Source organism: Phalaenopsis equestris, unplaced genomic scaffold (assembly GCF_001263595.1).
Source record: "Phalaenopsis equestris unplaced genomic scaffold, ASM126359v1 Scaffold000094, whole genome shotgun sequence".
Lineage (NCBI taxonomy): Eukaryota > Viridiplantae > Streptophyta > Magnoliopsida > Asparagales > Orchidaceae > Phalaenopsis > Phalaenopsis equestris.
Genome location: NW_018164536.1, coordinates 4,430,861 through 4,442,245, shown reverse-complemented (window position 1 = coordinate 4,442,245; position 11,385 = coordinate 4,430,861).

Sequence of the window (11,385 nt, the reverse complement as noted above, 5' to 3'; positions counted from 1 at the left end):
CAAAACTACTTCAGGTTGAATAATTCATGCATGAAAATATAAATTACATTCAGAATAAAAAAAAAGTGGTAATTTCGAACATTACAACTAAAAGTTGACATCTCACTAAATAGTGAATAGCACAATAAAAAAAAATTAAAAATAAAGCTATTAAAACAACAAATAACAATATCATGATATTGAATTTAAACTGCACTCGATCAATTCCATGAGATAACTTCTTCATGTTTGATTACTATCTGACGTGGAATCATTTGACTAACCCACTCACCTAAAGAAGTAACAGTTCTCTACTCATCAATTTCTTATACACCTATAAAATTCTCCCATAGCTATAATCCTGTGCAGAGAATACTGCAATCCACAGTTGTACTACAAAACTCTAAAAGCTTCGGAAGACCTCGAACTCATATTTTCTGAAGAATTAAAACAGTAAACTACAATCAGTTATATGAAATATCAGCTACTAAGAATAATATAAATACATAATTAAAGATTTATAAAGTTGTGAGTTCTCATTGCAAAAAAGATAAATCGATGAATAATCAACCATTACGAAAAGAAAGAATACTTTAGGAAAATAGTTTATGGTTGTCTTTAAACCATGTAATACTGAGCTAGTATGTGTCGCAAAAGTATATCATCACAAAGACTGTCTTAAAAAACCCCAACATTAATATGATTGTAAAAGAAAAATATCTTGATTGTCTTTAAACCATGTAAAATCGAGCTTATATGTGTCTCAAAATCATATCACCCTAAAATTCATTCATTAAAACCGCAAAAGTCACATGCCCTAAAAATGAAGGAATTTTGATTGACTTAATGACAATTTCATAATGTCAAATTTCACAGCAGCATATAAGTCATTTATGTCATCATAGACCTAAAAAAAAAAACACGCAAGAAAAATTTTTATATTAAACCCACAGTTGCCTAGAAGTCATCTATGTGAGAAAAAAATATATGTCGATAAAATGAAAAAGTAATTTGCACATAATTGAAATTCCACATGAACATCATTGCATATAACGTCATTACAATAAACAACAAGCGTTTTTACAACACATACATAAATAAAGAAAATATAACATACAAAATCATTTCACACATTAAATATTGCACTTGTAATTTACTTTCTCAACTCCATCAATCTGCCCAACACTTTTCCTCATCACATGTACAATACTTATATAAATCACATTCAAATTGTGATATTATATGACCTAGATAATATTCACACGCGTCAATTGGGACATGTGATTGATCTTCATCTGCACTATTGAAATCAATATTACTGCATAAATGATGCCAGCAAATATAATTACCAAGAGTCATTGGTATCCTTTTGAACCAATCAAATAAAACAAAAGAGAGAAATGTGGAAGAGAACAAGAGAGGAGAGAACGGTCGTGCCCTAGACAAGGAGAAGAAGAAGAAGCCGAGCCCTAAAAAGAATAAGAGAAGAAGAGGAGCCGAAGCCTTGCAAAGGAGCAGGAGGAAAATGGCGTTGCGTGCGCTGCTAAAGACTGAATCTTGTGAAGGAAGAAGTTCCGGCGAGAAGATCAGCAGCGCGCGCATCCTGCGGGAATGAGGGGAAGCTCGATTTGTGGGAAAAAGGACCGAATCGAAGCTTATATTGTAATATTTTCTTAATTTTTTTTAAAAAGAGTAATTATGTAAGGATTATTGTATAATTAATAAATAATTAATATAAATAATATTATTAGCTATTAATAGTGAATTTTATTATTTGATGATAGGAGGAGATGGTAAATGTTAGAATTTTTAATGTTTAGTTATTTTTAGAATAATTAGTTAATTAAAATAGTATTAAATGTTAATATTAAATCTTGCTAAAATAGAAAATTTGTAGGTTGAGGAACGTTTGAGAATGAAGGGAGAAGAAGAAAGTACGAGATAAAAGGTTAGTGTTTGAATTAATATTAATTATGATTTAATTATTAAACTAAATTTTAATGTTGAATAATGTTAGAAATTTGAGGTGGAAAATATTTGGATCCAAAAACAAGAAGAATTGACAACATTAATCATATTAGAGTTTTCTATTTAAGTTTTACGATTGCTTTACATTGAGGTTTATAAATGTGAATTGTAAATTTTACTGAATGATATTAGATTTTGGCAATTCAAGTTATTAAATTGGGCAATCGAAGGGAATAGAACGATGAAGGCTTGAAGTGAATATTATATTTTTAAATTTCAGCAATTATCACTAGTTCAATTTGTATGTTCTATTCATGCATACCCTAATTCAATAATAGATTTTTCATGTTATTACACAAGATAAATATGTTCGTTAAAATATAGTCCCATAACAATTTAGTTTATGGAGGTATTAGATTATTGCATGACTCTAGTAAGGATATACAAATTAGTTTATCGCATGATCACATATACATGTCACATTATTGTTTTAACCTCTTGATATTTAGTGAATGCGCATATGTCAATTGATTTCATGATTTATAAATATAGCATATAGAGGTAAAATATTTTATAAGAAGAGAATGCATGATATGCATTATTGTTTTAACCTCTTGATATTTAGTGAATGCACATATGTCAATTGATTTCATGATTTATAAATAGAGCATATAGAGGTAAAATATTTCATAAGAAGAGAATGCATGATATGGAAGAATGAAATAACTTTTATATGAATGTTTGTATGTCAATGTTCATTAGATGAGTTCACCCTCTAATAGTACAGACATGTGATGTCAGTATATTCGCGCAAGTAGAGATTTTTCTACCATCCCAGACAATTGTAATGATTAGATTATCAATCAATGTGCCAATGAGATAATATCAGTTAAGGATGAGCAGACAAAGCTTAACGTTCTAGACAATTTTAGTGTTTACATTGCTAACCACTATACCGATAGAATAATTCGACCAGCGGCAGGAAAGGGGCTTTTCAGTTGAGACAATTGTAATATTTAGGACACTAACTATTGTACTGACGAGATAATATCAGTCAATGATGTGTTAAGTTTTGTTGATGATGATCCTCAAGTAGACATATGTGTATGTAAATAGTATAAAGTAAAAATAAAGTTAAAGTAAATGCATATAAAAATTTGTATATTTTGATTTAAAAGTTTTCATTGATACTCGCATTAAGATATATTAGATTTTTATAAAAATGAAAAGCTAGCATATTTTACTATTTCTTATAAAGATAAGAAGATCAACATGAATATTGGTTTTTTTTTCTTGAATTAATGTGGTTGAGAAGTGTGATTATTCCTGGGTTATTTTTTAAAAAAACTCATAATCTGCTTTAATATTTTTTAAGTTTCTTAAACTTTTGAAAAGATAAACGGGAGATGAGCAAATGTACACATGAGTTGAGAATAACAATAAAAAAGGTACAAATTTATACTTATTGATTAAATTACTTTTTTTTAGTGTCTCTTTCATGTTATTTGAATATTAAATTGTTAATTATAGAAATATAATAACAAGAAATTTATTTTCCAACTTCCCATCATTTGTTCTCGTCATAATTAATTCCAAGCACGGGATGAATATTAATAGTAGCGATCACAATTTTCACTTGTTTGTTGAAAGGATATGCTGAGTTATCTTGCAAAATAACCCATTTTTTTCCAAATTCCAAATATCCTCTTAATAACACCATGTAAAAATAAGTGTCTATTATTAAACATCTTGTTGACCTAAGCTACGGCATTGGCTCTTTCAAAGTTAAGAATATGATATTTTAAAATACCTTCTTTGTAATAGACATCTCCCATCAGCCAAATAATATTTCTCAATTATAAGTATATTCATTAGTATTCTGATGTAATAAATATTTTATTTATTCATATTCAAGCAAACTTGGAGGTAGCTTTGGAAAATTGTATCTATGAGTTCGTGTGACAAATTTGAATATACAACTATTGTGTGTGTTGTCTTCCAATATGATCATCATAAAAGTGAAACATATATTGAAACCACATTCAGTCATGACTTTTTGTGTTTATGAATTAGAACGTCCAGTATATGCAATCTTTTTATTATTGCATGTGTGTGCATTTACATGTGTTTCATCAATTGCTTCAATATACTCCTAAGTCATTTATGTAAAATATTAGAGTTACTACGTTTAAGTAAATTTTGAAAATAATGAACATAGAAATCTACCTTCAAATATGACATATAGTGTTGATCTCGTGAAATTTCTATAGTGGTGCTTTGGAATGTAATGTCCTTTAGTCTGATAATTTTTTAGTAAAGTCTGAGAAGAGATTTAAACCAACTAAAAAATATCTACTAATTATCTCTAATGAGTGTTGGAATCACTTCATAGCTCCCTCCTATACTCATTTTTGTGATAAAATATAGAGGGTAATAACTAACACATCTCTTGAAATCATCTTAGACGGGGCAATGGAGTCTATGCTTTATGTGAAGTTCTCCCAATAGATCAGTAAATATGGCTTGTGTCATACTAAACATATTATTAAATATTGTTGGATAACCCACAAGCAAATTTCCTACTCATTTGTCGTCGAAGTACATGGATGTCATACAAGGAGAACAAACAATATATGAGTGGTAATACTCATATATTAAGAATAATGCATTTGCAATTTTTCTTTTGCGTCTTTCTCTATCAATGTTATTCATTATTGTTATAGCTAACACATATAAATAACAATTATGTATTAATAAATAATAAATAAAATAAAAACCATGAGATTGATAAGTCCATAAATAATGAAAGATATACTAACAAGTCCTACACCCATATCAATCAACTTACAAAGTCTAAAATAACATACTACTCATATATCCTAATTATCACAAAAGTAATGTAAATAATTAACCCTACAATCAAGTGTCATCAACACAAAAAAACTCTTTCCTAGCAGGATCTTCCAACAATTTAAATGAAAACAAGTAAAACGATGCGTCTTTATAAATTTCTAGAGTTTCTTCTAGTATTCTCATAACTTACTAAATAGAATTTGCATGTATGTGCCAGACTCATAAATGCATAAATCAACTAATTATGAAATCTGACTTCTTATAAAAAGCACACCATCTTTTTTCTTCCTCTAAACTCTAGGACATTTGGAATGACTAGTATATGTCACTTCATTTAGGATGGAATTAGGCCCGTCATTTGATTCAGCAATTTGCTCAGCTTATACATACCCAGCCCTGCTAGCATGTACTCACTTGGTGCCCATGCTTGATCATTTGTAGCCACGACTTTATCAAATATTAGATTTAACTTTCCTCTCAAACTCAGAATCAATGCCACTAAACTAGAACTTCTTGGAAAATGAGACGACATAAAAATTAATTGATATGTTGATATTATTGAGATAAATTTAAAAAAAAAGAAGGAAAACACTGAATGTTAAATGAATTTTTACCTCTAATCTCTCAGCTTATCATTCATCTGAAGTATCAATGATTCACTCTATGAGATCCCAACCTAGGCCCGAGAATATCACTTTAACTCTTTCCATATTTTTCAATCCATTTTTAACTCATCTCGTTTTTGTTTTACTTACATTCTATATATTCTCTTCTAGTACTGTCCTTATAGTTTTTTACAATATTTTGTTATCATTCCTTATTAAAATAGGTGGTTGACATGTTTCTTCATCCAGTCTCCTTTAGGCAGAGATCGCAAAAGAATAACTTCACATATTTATCCCACATAGCAAACGATCTAATTTCTTTCATGTTACCCATTACCACTACTAGCATGAAAAGAAATAATCAACATAAGTTTTTTCAAACAATAACATGAATTCATCAAAGCATAAATTAACCAAAAAAGCAATCCACAACCCCTCAACCCTCTCTGAACATGTCACTAAATTATTAGTAACAAAATGACAAACAAATGAGATGTTTAACTATGGAAAGCTCAACATATCAAATGAGTATGCTTAACTTTGGAGTTCTTTAAATGCATTTGCTACAAGCCACTACTCTATATTATCATCAAAGGCAAATAAATAAAATGTAAGACAAGAATAAAAACAATATTGTGGCTGGGGGAGCCCACTTCTAAACAATTGTTATAAAAATAATAGGATTCTAGATCTCATTCAAGCATTTCAAGTTGCTCAAACTTTAAAAAAAAAATGTAGAATTAAAAAACAAGCATTTCAAGTTGCTCAAACTTTAAAAAAAAAAAAAATGTAGAATTAAAAAATAAATAATGTTTGTCTCACTTCTTTCATATCACCCTCATTCAATAGGAGAATTTATATAGTGCAAGGATGACTAACCAATTACCATCCACATTAAATAATCCAAGGAGGTCACCAACATCATTTCTCCATAATTCCCCAAACTTTAAAAAAATAATTCCTCCAAAATTTTCCATCACATAAAAACCGCAAATCTCAATTCTTTTTCTGTTCATTAATGATTAATTCTCAATTGAAAGTCATCACAGGTCAGATATCTAACTCCAAATTTATCCAACACACAAGAACCTCAAAGAGTATGAAGCCACATAATAAATTTGAGGCAATCAAAGTGAAATCAAAGGCCATAACAACAATAATCCAAGACCATCACCAAGAACATTTCTACATATTTCTCCAAACTTCTCAAAAAGGCATTTCTCCAAAGCTCCCCATCACAGAAAAAACCACAGAACTCCAAGTTTCTCCATCACAGAAAAACCCCAAAGGACATAAACCACATAAAAATTGTAAGCTATTCATATGAAGATTGATAGTTTGAAGGCATGTACGCTAAAAAACCAAAAGCCATCGTAGAAAACCACGAAGTTTGGCAAGCCAATGGAACCACAACTCAAACAGAGCATATGTAGTAGAAGGTAAAGGGTGGAAGGTAGTGGATGACGAAGGAAAGAAAAGAAAGAGAAAACACGAAGCGAGCTCTCGTTGCAACTACCAAAGTGCGTCGAAAATAAGAGAGAGAAAATGACCTAGGGCTTGGGCATTTTACTTGGGCGAATTGGGAGGCGGGGCAGTTCATGCGGTGCACGTACCGAATAAAAATTCGTGAAACACAAACAACCAAACAAGATTACGTTAGAGGTAGCTTATTTTTGGTGCGGTGGTATTTTGAAAATGCCCCTGACATGTTTGGTTAAACTGCGTTTTGACAACTTATGTTTTTTTTTAAAAGCATAAAACAATGTTTTCACACAGGTTAAACTGCGTTTTGACAACTTATGTTTTTTTTTTAAAAGCATAAAACAATGTTTTCACACCGCACCTATCTAGGTGCAGTGACAACTTTCTGACAACGATCTGGTTTTTCCAAAAAAAAAATATATATTATTCAATAAACAAATTATTCAATAAGTTGCAACTACCCCAAACAGACCCTGAGTGTTTTGGTGTCGCGCCACAACTAAAAAACTACACCAAACAAACCTCAAAATTTTAGAATTATGAAATTTATTTTAGGATTAATATAATATAATGTTAAGTAATTATTAACGTGTTGTATTTTTTTAAAATACATTTGATAATTTTAAATTTTATTTTGAATAAATTTGAATTAAAAAAATATTATTTCTACTCATTTAATTTAAAAAAAAATTATATAGGACGAAGGACTAAAAAAATTTTTTTTTTTTTTGACATTTGAGTGAGAATTTGTAAAATGGATGGAAGATGGTGGTTGATTTGTAAATAATAAGTTTCCGGGGTGATGCATACATAATTATTAAAAATATTAATCAAAGATTAAATAATAAAATAATTTTGAGCTAATAATTGTGTGCTACAATTTTTTAAATCTTTATTAAAAATATTTATTAGTTTATGTGAAACCAATTTTGCTTTCAATTGCTCTTATAACCTATAGTGATAACAGATATTTATTGGAGAAAAATATTCCGTCCGGATACCGTACATCCGAACGGCTAACAACCAGCGGCCACATCATCATACACATCAACAACAGGCAATGTGGCCGCCGATTGCTGGTCATCCGGAAGTGCGGATGTCCGGACAAAATATTTTTCCTTTTACGACATACGATATGTAACATGATATATTTTTTCCTAACGATATTTTTTGCCATTTGTATCACCGCAACTGTTACACACCTGCCCTTCATAAAAAAATTTATATATAAAAAAAAATCATCATCTTCAATTTTTCTGCTCATAGTTTTCACGACTGGGTTTACAAATATAGTTCGAAGGAAATGCCAGATTCTATCCTTGAATTGAGTTTATAATTTAATAATATTAGAGTTAATAAAATAATTTATAATAAATATATATAATAATATTAAAAAAACACAATTTTTTTTAACAATAATATTATATTTTACAAATATCATTTCATATAGTTGTTTATTTTAACTCTATTCCCCCAAACAAGGCCTAAAAGTGATTGTTCCTTGAACACTTCGGTATTCTTCGCTTTGATGCTCAAAAGAAAATCGTACAAGTAAAAAAATACCGAACTGTAACTTTATTTTTTACATTTATACCGTCCAAAATATTTCATATCACATAAAAATATCATCAGTTAACTTTCAAAGAAGGATACACATTTTCAAATTTGATCATAATCCTTATTCAAATGAGAAATTATTTTTGCAAAGTAAATTATTTTTATCATTGCATATTGCATATAAGTACTACTTGTATAAATTTAGGAGGGATAATTTCGACTGTTAATTTTAAAGATACAACTTGAAAATAAAATTTATTTTTTCTCTATATACTTTTGAGAAGGTTCGAGTTAATTAACGAGTCAGCTAGTGAATTTAAGCAGCTTGTTTAACTGCACGATGATAGTGCTACAGTACGACTAAGGCAATTCGATCAACAGCTTGGACAGCCACTTGGACCTGCCAACTCGATTAGTTGATTTGACTTATCAACTTAGACAAGCAGTTCAACAACCCAATTCAGTCTGTTAAATACAATCATTCATGTGATAAATTCTCCTCAACAAATCAGATCGACTTTGCCTAAGGGACGACAAGTAGGCAGACAAAACAAGTAGGCCACACATCCAACTATCTTGTTTTTGCATTTTGTTTCATGCCATGTACAGTGTACTTTTTATTTCTCAAATAGAATTGTCGTGTTGTGTATCTTAAGCTAGCTTAAGCTATAAATAGTGGTGGCGTCTAAGAGACATATAAAATAAGACTATTTATAGGAAGAAAACTTAATATGTGGAGCTTCTTAGAGAAATTTTGAAAATTTTTGAAGATGATTAATCCATAATTATTACATAAATAATTTGAATGTAACTACTCCATTAGTATTCCATGCATGACTCATTCCTTGTATCCACAAACATTTGAAAAAAATATATGTATATATATATATTTCAAAGATTGGTCGGAGGCTATGATACGAGCCCCCAATCAACCTCATGTGTCTAACCACTCGATCCCGCACTGCAAGCAGATACACTTAAGGGGACTCGAAACCGCGACTTCAGAAGTCTGACAACTGACAACGTAGCTGCCAACCAAAGAGTCACGGCGCGCAGCGCAATTAAATGGTTGATAAAGATATATTATATATGATGAATAATTTTAATTGATAAATGCATGATAAAACTAGACTTTAAGAGAAAATTTAAAAGTAAAATGATTTCTTTTTTTGGGAAATTAAGATGTATGGCACAATTTTTATGCACTTATGTATCTAATACCTAAAGTTTAATATTTACATTTATAAGATCATGATATTATAAATTTATGCATGAAAATATGCATTTTCAAAAGTTGTTACTAGTGATATTTCATGCATGTAAATATGAAAGTTTAGGTGTTAGATTTGAGCAAGTATAGGAATTGAAATGGAACGTATGTAAATGCCCTTTCTTATTTTTGCTTCTCCAATGGTTAAGGAATAATCAACAAACATAAACATTGATGAAAATCCACTTTAAACTCTTGGGTTATAAATCACAATCATGATGTGATATTGAATTTGAAATTTATATTGTGGTATATATTGGAAGGGAATAATCCTTATACGTCGCGCACTCAGATCAGTTGGTCAGACATTTGCTTGTCTGTTGTAAGTGCTCTCTGGTCTGGGGTTCGATTCCCCCCGAATATAGAATGTGGTGCTCAAATTCTTAGGCACATGAGGGATGACCGGAACTCGTATAATAGCACCATTCCTTTTTTTAATATATATATATATAGAGAGAGAGAGAGAGAGAGAGAGAGAGAGAGAGAGAGAGAGAGAGAGAGAGAGAGAGAGAGAGAGAGAGAGAGAGAAGCCTAGTTAAATACCTTAGATGCGCCTTGAGAAATCATCTGGACGTTGACTCCTATTTTGCGGAGAACATTGAACGCCTATATTCAGACCATATCAAAAACTCACTTTGATTTTCACGAGGTGACAGCGAACAATAAAATCCACAAGTTGGGGGAGAGGAAGAGAGAGAGAGAGAGAGAGAGAGAGAGAGAGAGACCTTTTCTAGAATCAACGATGAACGCTGTACATTTCCAATGAGAGAGATTATGGATCTATTCTGATGAAGGTTAACCACCGCAATCTTCTCAAGCTCTTCAACTATATGATGAAGCTCCTGCGCACGAGGCAAAGCAACCGTGCATTATGTAGTTAATAAGCAGAAGGGGAATTTACATACATACCACCCAATTTTTATCCATTCACATATCTTTTTTCTTGTTTTATTTAATAGATTTGTATGGCTGGCTTGTTTTTCTTTCTTTTTTTTTTTTTTTTTTACATTTAAACCACTCAAATATTTTGCATCACATCAATGATACCGCTAATCTAACTCATGCACTGATCTTATGCCCAAAATTGAGCCGGTCTTCTGTTATGCTCAAAATTGAACCGGTCCACCCTAAACCGGCCCTAAACAACCAACCGGCCCACAGGCGGGCCAGTCTTTGCTGTGTGAAGAAGCGGAGCAGGCAAGACGGCGTAAAAGCAAATCAGGAGAGGGTGTGGTCCACTAATCACAAATTCAAGGAGGAGAAATTAAATGAGTTTAGAGAGAAGTTGGGAAGGAAGGTTTTTGAAGTAGTGTGAGGAGATTCTATTAAGGGGAATAACTTAGGGTTTGCTTTTTTTATGCATGTTTTGTTGGCGGCTGTGTTTTCTTCTTTTGGTGGCTTTCGTGGCGACGTCTAAGGTTGTGAGAGAGCCGATCTACCTCTCAAAAAGTAGAACATTATTTTATCTTGCTTGTTTCTATTTATTTTTCATAAGAACAACTCTTATTTAATTTATTTTTATCGTCGTTTCGCCGTTGTTAAGCCTTCGCCGTTGTTAAGTATTTTTCATAAGAACAACTCTTATTTAATTTATTTTCATCTATCTATCATCGTTTCGCCGTTGTTAAGCCTGAGACGTATCAACTTACCCGTTGAATTAATTCTCTGCTC